Genomic DNA, 10,662 nt, shown 5'->3' on the forward strand with positions numbered 1-10,662 from the left:
TAATCAAATTACGCGGGTCTTTTCCTCCGATTCTCATTTTCGTATCAGTGTTCTGATATTCGCATGGTTTATCCTTCTACAACGTCAAAATCCGATACGGCGAGATAAGATAACAAAAAGTAACCATAGTCCCACAATTCGTGAAATAATTATGGACAGTTTAGTAACTTGTTTAATGGTCATTCGGGAAGCAGTAATATCATTAACCCTCGGGGTCAACCATTACTTCCGGCATTGTCTCAGGTAATAGTAGGTACCTCGGAATAATAAATATACTGTACTCCTCATGACCATTCAACAAGTGTATATATTTTTTTAAAGAACGCAGGTCATGGGAGTAAGTATAGAGTGACGACTGGTTTGTTTGGAGTCAGAATTTTGTACCCGAAAGGTTAGGTTAGTCCGCAGACTGTTGCTTCGATAAATATCTAGCTATCGCTCTAGCACAAGACGTGGTTTATCTGATTTGTGAATAGTTCTCGTTCTGTAATGCATGAAATACATGTCAAAGAATGTGAAACTTCAATCAATGAATTAGTCAGCCAGTTTGATAATTTTGGTCTTGTAATAAAGACCAAAAACATTGTTGATGTTCATCGATTTTTTTTTGTATAATACCGGAAGATCCTTTCAGTTTCTAATTTTCAAGCTCTTAGCAGCGATTCAACTAGTAACATGATAAATGCGATAAAGTACTGGTTTAGATTAATTCTAATTGAGATACCTGATTTAGTTATTTTGTCTACTTCTCGAGTGGTTTTACTTAATGGAAATAGGTTACAGACCACCAATTCAACCAATGAGCATTTGGAACGTACGCAAAAATAGTCCTACGCAGAAATTACCCCTGTTCCTCATAGTGCTGTGAAAAAAGTTCTCATCTTATTTTAAAAATTTAAACAGTTTCTGAAAGGAAAAACATTTCTGTACATTTTATAGGTGCATTTTGCTTCTTGTGATGTGAAGCCTAATCTCCATAATGATTTTTAAATATACCCCTATCTTGTGAAAACACTGGGATTTCCCATGCTATTTATAGACCCTTCACTTCCGGTGACCAGTACTGCACTGCAAGTCTGCTAACCCCACATGCCATTCTGAGGATTGTGAGCTGACATATGTAGAATCATGCTGATATATAGTCATCTGCAGGTTAAAGTTAAGGTAAAGTCCAGAGAAGCCATTGAATATTGTGAAATTAGCATAGAAGCCTATGGGAAGTGGAATTAGTGGTTTTTAGCCTTAAGCTGAAGCCATGGCAAAATGAAGAGTTTCTTGAAATAGCTTTAAACTACTTGAAGATCTTGTTAACTTTGCCATGAGAGGAATTCACTACAAAAATCCTTCAAAATATGCATTTTTTTAAGTTATAGGTCCAAATTATGGAAAATTGGTCTTTTTGGCTGATTTTTATGTCCTATCTTGTAAAAAGTGTAGAAAATTTAGTAAAAATATCAAATATTAAACTTTGAGGGCTACATTTACCTAAATATGGTAGTAATAAGCACTTGAAATCAAGTTTTGTGTAGATTTGAGCAAAAATTAGGTTAGAAATGAGGAAAAACTCACTTTCATTACTGCGGTTAAGGCCATATAAGCATTCCCCTATGGCAACATGGAAAATCCATTATTGAGCACTTTTTTTGCTTTAGGTGCCCTTTACTGGTCATGTTTTAATGTGAAAACACTGTATTTACAAATTTAAAGCCAAATATATCACCTTTTGTGAAAATTTAAAGATTTAGGATGTTTGACATGTGATCAAGAAAAAGGGGGAGGCATGTCAGAAATAAATTTTTAAAAATAGACCAATTTCTCAGAAAATGATTACTTTTAAAACTATTTCTTCATTAATATTGTTAAAAAACAAGTTGTGATTGATATTTTTTATTTGAAAAGTCAGAAAAAGTTCTTTGCAAATATTTAATGCATTTCAGTATGGTAGAATATTTTCACTTTTTTGCTCGCACAACTTGGTTACCCTATATTTAAAAATCAAATATTTAAAAAAGTGCTTGTCACATTTCACTGAAACTTTGCAAATGCATTCAGTATGTGTGTAGGAAGATACCTGTATAGTTATTTATTTTTTCTAAGACAAAAAGTGACTCTTTAGGTTACAGACCACCAATTCAACCAATGAGCATTTGGAACGTACGCAAAAATAGTCCTACGCAGAAATTACCCCTGTTCCTCATAGTGCTGTGAAAAAAGTTCTCATCTTATTTTAAAAATTTAAACAGTTTCTGAAAGGAAAAACATTTCTGTACATTTTATAGGTGCATTTTGCTTCTTGTGATGTGAAGCCTAATCTCCATAATGATTTTTAAATATACCCCTATCTTGTGAAAACACTGGGATTTCCCATGCTATTTATAGACCCTTCACTTCCGGTGACCAGTACTGCACTGCAAGTCTGCTAACCCCACATGCCATTCTGAGGATTGTGAGCTGACATATGTAGAATCATGCTGATATATAGTCATCTGCAGGTTAAAGTTAAGGTAAAGTCCAGAGAAGCCATTGAATATTGTGAAATTAGCATAGAAGCCTATGGGAAGTGGAATTAGTGGTTTTTAGCCAATATCACATTCAGGACAATGTGATACGTACAAGTACTAAAAAATGAATTAAATGTTGAAATTTGTACGAATCTCTCTCCCTCTCTCTTATTTTTTATTATCAAATCTGTATCAGAAGAAGCGTTATGGCGTTTCCTAATGTTTTCTCTCATACAAGTATCAACTGGTGATGACAAGGATAGATGATCGTGAAAATTTCTCTTTTAACGGATACCAAATATAAAGCCCTCAATATTCCAAACGGATTAAGGAAATTTTTTTAATACTAACAAAACATTATAACAAAATCGCATAGGCTGGCTCGTTCGCCAATATGTAAAAACAAAATATCTAGAGTTAATATGTTGCTACGTTGCGATGTATGAATAACTTTTATAAGGCTGATTTACACTTGAAAAAAATTTACTTCCCAAAAATGAATTTCGACAAAAAGTAGTAACATCTGTTTTAAAATATTTACATTTTTACAAGGACATTTGTATGTTATCATTGACCAAAAATTAAATTACTTTCGTTAAACGCGGCATATCTAAAGAACATAAAGTAACTAAAATCATACATACAAAGTAACCAAAGCAAATGCGCAACTCGGGCTCAACTAAAAACTGGGAGCATGGAGCAGGTGCACCGGTAGGGTAAGCGTCCTCTGCTTTTTTAGAAACACCCGGCATTCCAATAGGACCAAATTGTGCTCCTTAATTTTACTTTACCAAACATTACGACAAACGTGATGACTTTTCATTCAGAATTGTCAACTTTCCTTTTATCTGTGGCAACATCCCTTCAGCACTTGCGTATGGAGTGTTCATATCACAACTCATACGTTATGCCAGAGCTTGCCGAACTTACGCAGACTTTTTGTATCGCGCTAGAACTCTAACAAATAGGCTCCTGGAACAGGGGTATGTTGCTAAAAGATTGAAGTCATCACTACAGAAGTGTTACGGTCGTCATCATGAACTCCTGGATCGTTATGGTGTATCCATCGGCACCATGAAAACTGATTTATTCAACGGGTCATAGTTTTCCTTTCCTCGTTTGTCTACCCCGGACTTGACTTGACACTCAACTCGGCGGGTGTTTCTAGAAATGCAGAGGATGTTTACCCTACCGGTGCACCTGGTCCATGCTCCCAGTTTTTAGTGGAGTCCGAGTTGCACATTTACTTTTGTTACTTTGTATGTATGATTTTAGTTATTTTATGTTCTTTGTTGTGTGTGTCTGTTTTCCATGTCTGGTCTTTGTCCCTGGATTACATTCTTTTGATTACTGCTTTAACCTTGGTTCCCTTGATTACTCTTTCATAAAATGGTGAATTTTTTTTCCATTTTTCCGCACAACCCTAAGTGTAAGCACAACCTTTGTGGCGCAATTGTAAAGCTGAGCCATTGGGCTACATGATGATACGTACATTTGTTTAGTTTGTTAACCCATCCTTTCCCAGGAAGACTTAGACGCACTAATAATTGAGTCACAAAAATCTTGGCTTTTTGACACAGTGGGGTACAAATGTTAGCTTATACTGTAAAAATAATCCCAGAATATTCTTTGGTGCAAATTGAATCGGTATAAAGGTACCCAAAATCGTTATGAAGTTGATGAGAAGGTGGGAATGCAGAGTGGACCCTCCCAGCCCGTGGACCAATTGCTAGGATACAGGGGAATATTATCCATCATAGAATATTGTACTCGATAACTCATGCAATTATAAAATTCTACTCGGGATACTATTCCCCATTATTTATAAAGAAGCCCTATAATATAATATAATAAAATGTAATATAATATAACAATACGATGAATAGTTGTTTGTTGATTACAAAAAGCCAGAGATATAGAATGGAAATTAATAAACATCTGAAGTAAGATGCATATTTTGATAAGTTTCAATTACTACTTAAACAAAGGATAACGCCTTATTCTGCCTTCTGAAATAATTAGTATTTTTTTTCTCAAACATTCGGAAGAAAACTATATGATGTATAATTTATATTGTAAGTTTCTAATTTTATAGTTTAAATTTGTAATTTAAAAAGTAACGATTGAGAAACGATGGCACAAAAAACGTCTTGAAGGCTATTCAGTAAATAAAATAACATTTTTGTCACTCTTTTGCAACTTATTTCATAGTAAGATCCAGCGTTAACCAAAAAAGATTGAAACTGAAAGTGTGTATTTACACATTCTTTCTACTGGAAAAAGGATTTGAATAACGCTCGATGTGTATTTATAAAAAAAAAAAGAAAATTTGAATTACATTGACAAAAACGATATCTTCCTTTGTAGAAAACAATTTCAGGACGAAGGTATGTATCACACGTGCAAGAAACCATTGCCTCTGAAAGATGAAATATGTTATCAATTAAAGCATTTGTATACAGAAGGTCTTTTCATAAGTAGTATGGGGGATGAAGAATGGAAAAATGGGGATTGGGTGATGGGAATTAGGGCATGGGAGTATGCGGATTATAAAATGGGGAAGGATGAAGAGATTATATTTTTTAGCATTGATATAAAAATTGATATAATTTAATTAAAAATAACAATGTAAATGTAAAAACATTTCAAAATATAAAATTTAATTTGATAATTTATATATTTGATAGGAAATACGCAATTGGTATTCGATGGTAGATGGGGATTTTTCAATGGGGAATGGGGAATTTGCAATGAGGAAATTGAATTGGGACAGTGGGGAATGAGGAATGAATGGGTGGTATATGGTACAAGTGGAAAGTTTATACCATTCAAGAGATGTAGTGATGTGCTCTTCGACTTTCATTGAATGTCTGTTATTTAAGATTTCCTTTAATAGCCATTCTCCGTAACCACTTAGCATGGTGTGCAACGCATGGTGAGCAATTTCTGTTATATTTGCAGTACTAGCCTATTGCCACCAGAAAATGAAAAAAATAATCCGTTGTTTCATATTTTGTGACTGTCGGTTGCCATGGTAACGAGGGGCTAAATTTTCCCATCAAGGGGTTCTTTGGTTTGAAAAGTTTTACTCTACAATAAATACTACAAGGTGTGTTTCAGCAAAGCTATCAAATGCAACTAATTTTCTATAAATTCCTAAACAATGTTATTCTTTGAGTCTTTCAGTAGGAAAATAGGATCATCGAGGTTTGGGGAGGGTCAAGCAGTATAGAAACAAGCCTAATTTGGGTCAAATATGAAGGCATGGGAACACCCTAGAAACCAAAATTTTAACATTAGTTTTAGTCAAATATTCAATGTTATTCAATATAAAAGCACTTTTAAGTACATTAAGTGGATATCGTTCATCTCATTTTAGAAAACACTTCAAATATGTAAGATAGACTGCCATTAACCTCGTAGCTATGGTGATTAAGCATTTTTGTATAGTCCATCATAGAAGAATACATAGCAGATAATAAAAATCTCTTATATTTTATTTCTTTTGTATAAATTCGCACAACAGCCATTTAATATCATAAAATATACTGTCTTTGAACAGTAGATCTGTAATAAAAGTTCGGTATTGAAAATATTGACATTTCATAGCTTTATAAAATGACAAAATGCGGGGAAATGCTATTAAATACACATCGACAAGAAGTTTTCAAGTATCTCAGATAGATATAGATATATTAAGACCCAGCCTTAAGTGCCAATGATTTACATTTAATCCGCATAATCGACGTGATTTTTATAAGACAGCCAAAGTAATTTTCAGTCGTGTAATGGTATTATCCTGTGTTTGTTCGAATCGTTTAATTTCCACTTACTACTATACTCATCTTATCTTTTTTTTTAAATTTTAATGCATTGTTCCATGGGATATGGCAAATGGTCCTGTGATTTTGTTTAGGTTTCGACCCTTCTTCTTTGAAAAAAAAAACGGCTAAAGGCGAAAATCGGTGTTGTCTGAAGAATTAAAAGAAAATTTTCTTTTTGATAAGATTTTTATGATTCAAATATTAAATGTGTTGAAACATTCTTTTGAAACAAGAGCCTCCCAGGAATCTGAATCGCTCACCTGGTTAAAGTTTGTCTTTCGAGGGCAATACATTTAACAAGGAGTTGTCACAAAATTTTGACTCAAGAAGACGTTGGTAGAACTTATCATAAGGATTATTTCAGCAGTTGAAAGGTTCTTTCTATCTACTATAGTTTTCAAAATATTGGCTTAAAATTGTCAATTTTCATCTTTCAAGAGCTATCTCTTACAAGGAGTCGCCAAACAACTTTGATTCCTAAATACCTTTTAATGCCTTATAATAAGGATCATTCGAGCAACTGAAAGAGTTTGGCTAAACTTAAGGGTTTTGGAGATTTATGCGAAATACTACTATCTAACCCCTTTTAGTAACAGTGGCTATGTTTTTCAAGAGATAAAAAATCCCCACATCCGTGCTATGCAGGATACCCCATGAAACAATCATACATAGTTTGGTTCTAATTGGTCAAGTAGTGTCAGATGAGAGGAATTTTGAATGAAATAACATTTAAAAAGCAATAAAACGTCAACAAAGGCAAAAAATCCAACATGGTTGAACAGATAAAGTGAAAATTTGACCACAGATTGATCTGATCATGCTGAACACTTTAATTACGTCAGAATTTGGCTTAACCTAACGGTTTTGGAGATGTATGCAAAAAAACTACTGTCTGACCCCTATGATCTATTTTTAAAAACGGCGGCCATGTTTTTCAAAAATCCCTACACCAGTTCTATGTTGAATACCAAAAGGAACATTCATACCAAGTTGGATTTCAATTGGTCAAGTGGTGCCAGAAGAGAAAAAAAATTAACGACAACGACGGACGATAACGACGGACGACGATGACGGACGCAAAGTGATGATAATAGCTCACCAGGCCTTCGGCTAGGTGAGCTAAAAAGGCGACTGAGCGAATGAAAATCGGCCACACCCTTGAAATACACTTATTATTTGTGATCTGATTTCTAAATTTGTGTTTTATTGGCTGCGTTTGTCAATCAGATTTCAGTTATCTCCTATGGTTTTCGAGTTATTAGGGGCCAAAAGAACTACTTCCAAAAAAAGTATCCTGTGTGGTCAGTTAAAAGAAGTTAGGTAAAACAATTGTCTTAATTATCTATTCAATGATATTATATATTGTTACAATAATAGATATTTACCAATAATGTACTGTTAGTCTGTAATAAGTTAGCTTTTATCTTAACTTAGCACATTAAAGCTATTTTGTAGACCTAATTACAAGTAGATATTGTTTAAGACCAAAATCAAAACCTCACAATATACGACGGTGCATCATAGGCATTTTTCGATGAATTTAATTTTTGTTAGATATCAAGAAGACAAAAACGTAAATACTTATAATCTAATTTACATATATTTTACCAGCTCCATGGCGCAAAAAAAATATCTCTAAAGAGCCTGAATCGCTGATCTGGCTTGATAAGCAACTTTATTTGTAAGAGTGGCTATGTTTAATCTTTTATTTCAATAAGATAACCTCTCAGTCGTTAAATCATCGCATAAACGTTTTTAAATGAGTGATTTGTCTCGAAGCGACAGCGAAAGAAAAGAAAATAAACAGTGCGCAGGTTCTAAAGGTGGGGTTGTACCGACATATACTGTTTGACGATATGACGATATGAAGACGTCACATTAGAAAGTCACATAGTTTGCATTTAACGCAATTTTCATCAATGAGACCAAGCGTTTTCATATTTTATTGCTACGATCACACAGTGTAAAACAATCCGTAAAATCGATTTTACGACCAGACAGGAAAAATCAATCACAAACAATAAAGAGCCTAAAATAACCAAAATAAAATATACAATGGTAAAATGTTTTGTTTGTTTGTTGTTTGTTGGGGTTTTAACGTCCGAGCAGCAATATTTCAGCTATATTCAGACGATGAACATGAAATTGATGATAAAATGAACATGAAATGATGATGAAATGAAAAAGGGATGGGACACAAGGACAATTGGGTCGACAAATTTTGATTGCCACTGGAAATAGGGAGAGGTGGGTAGGGTCGGGCAATTTAGCCTCCTGTGGCGGAGCCCTATGGTTCCTATTCCGGGAGAATACAACAGTAGGGTTCTTTAACGTGCGAGGAACGTGGCTTCTTTCCCAACACGGTGCACCACTATGGTTTGCGGTCAGGTGTTCCTTATTATAGCCTGACAACCTCAGCATGTAACACGCCAGCGGTACCCCATTCCACCACCTGGGGCACACAACCCAGTTGCTCTGTAGGCAGAGCGCCCTAGCCCCCAGCTAGGGTTCTGAGCACTATTTAGTCGCCTTTTACGACAAGCTTAGCGCTGCTGCAGGCCTATTCTTTTAACGCCCGGACCTGCACGGGGCACAATGGTAAAATGTAAATTAACAGCTTTGACTTTACTAAAAATTAGTACCATGGACCATGTGCAACGATAGGGTAAGCGTCCTCTGTAAATAAAAGTAAAATTAAAATCTGAAAAATAGCTTGTACTGTTAACCGAGTAGCGTGTTTTGGTATTCAATATTCGTTACTGTCGATGGTTAATCGGTTTACCGTTTCCATCCCTAATATTCAAAACAATATTCAGCGAAGACAATGACAGGTTGAAAAAAAAAAAAAACACTTATCCTAGCTACTGCCCCTCTTCTTGATATTGTTGACCTACACTAAAACAAATTGTACATGAAAATAAAAGAAACATTTTACTTCAAGGTCAGGCTCAAGGTCAAAATCGCCAAACTTTGTAGCTGACACATGAAGAACAGACATGAGTTGTTACATTAACTTCATGATTGATTGATTGATTGTTGGGGTTTACGTCCGAGCAACATTATTTCAGCTATATCCAGGCGATGAACATGAAATGAAGGATAAAATAAACATGAAATGATGATGAAATGAAAAGTGGGATAGGGCATAAAGACGATAGGGTCGACGAGTTTCGTTGCCACTGGAAACAGGGAGGGGTGAGTAGGATCGGGCAATTTAGCCTCCTATGGTGGAGTGCAAAGGTTCCTTCTCCGATTGAATACCACAGCAAGACTCTTTAACGTAAGGTTTGTGGTCAGGTTTTCCGTATTATGGCCTCACGCCCCCAGCATGTAGCATGTCAGGGGTACCCCATTCCATCACTTGGGCATACATCCCAGTTGCTCTATGGATAAAAATTAATAAAAAGGTCTGAACACTATTTAGTTCAAGGGCAATCAACCCTTGTATCCATATTATCTTCATCAGGTTGTCTACCCACATGGTAAATATACAATTTCTTTTATAATTAATGTTTATGCTAATTTGATAAAAGACATCGCTTTTAAATGTCAATTGCACTGCATATGAAAATTTACTGATTATACAGCATTTTCTTACATCTATAATTGGGTTCCAGGTCAAAGGTTATAATCATTTTAGATTTTCTTAGCAATTGACAATAGATGCTAACCTCATTGTTCAAACATTATTAAAATTCATGATATGTTTTCATTTGATATGGTTGAAAAAATTAAAACCTGACGTAAAAATATAAAAGTTGCATGTCCTTAGCAATTTTCCTAGCAACCACGTTCCAATACACATATTAGGTATTTGACACATTGCTCAGACCCCCTTTTTATACCTCAAGATGCTCCTATCAACTGTTATTGTTGGAGAGTATGCTTGTTCTTAATCCATGTTTGCAACGTTACTTTGTAGCAATTAGGACATAATATGATTATATTACTGAACAATTTAAAGTTAATAAAGGCTAAAATACCATAACTTTTAGGTTAAAATATGTAATATTTTGACAGGAAAAAGGGGATGTGCGTTACCATGACAACCAACATTTAAAAAATGAAGAGAAATTTAATTGCTTATGTACTCATAGGTATATACTATTTATGCAATTTATAAAAAAAAATCCGAGACAATGCGTGCCACATCCCCTATTCAAAATGTTAAATGTTACGGAGAATGGCTGTTAAAATGTTCACATTCAAACGTGTACGTTTCCGGTGACGATACACACAACAGAGTTATAAGGTTCCACTCTATAGTCACTGCAGATAACTTTATGACAATTTGTGGAAATAAAGCTTAATTGAGACATTGAAACAAGCAAATTCAA

Source organism: Perna viridis, chromosome 4 (assembly GCF_037379345.1).
Source record: "Perna viridis isolate PV_CMFRI_1.1 ecotype Kerala chromosome 4, ASM3737934v1, whole genome shotgun sequence".
NCBI classification, from domain to species: Eukaryota; Metazoa; Mollusca; class Bivalvia; order Mytilida; family Mytilidae; genus Perna; species Perna viridis.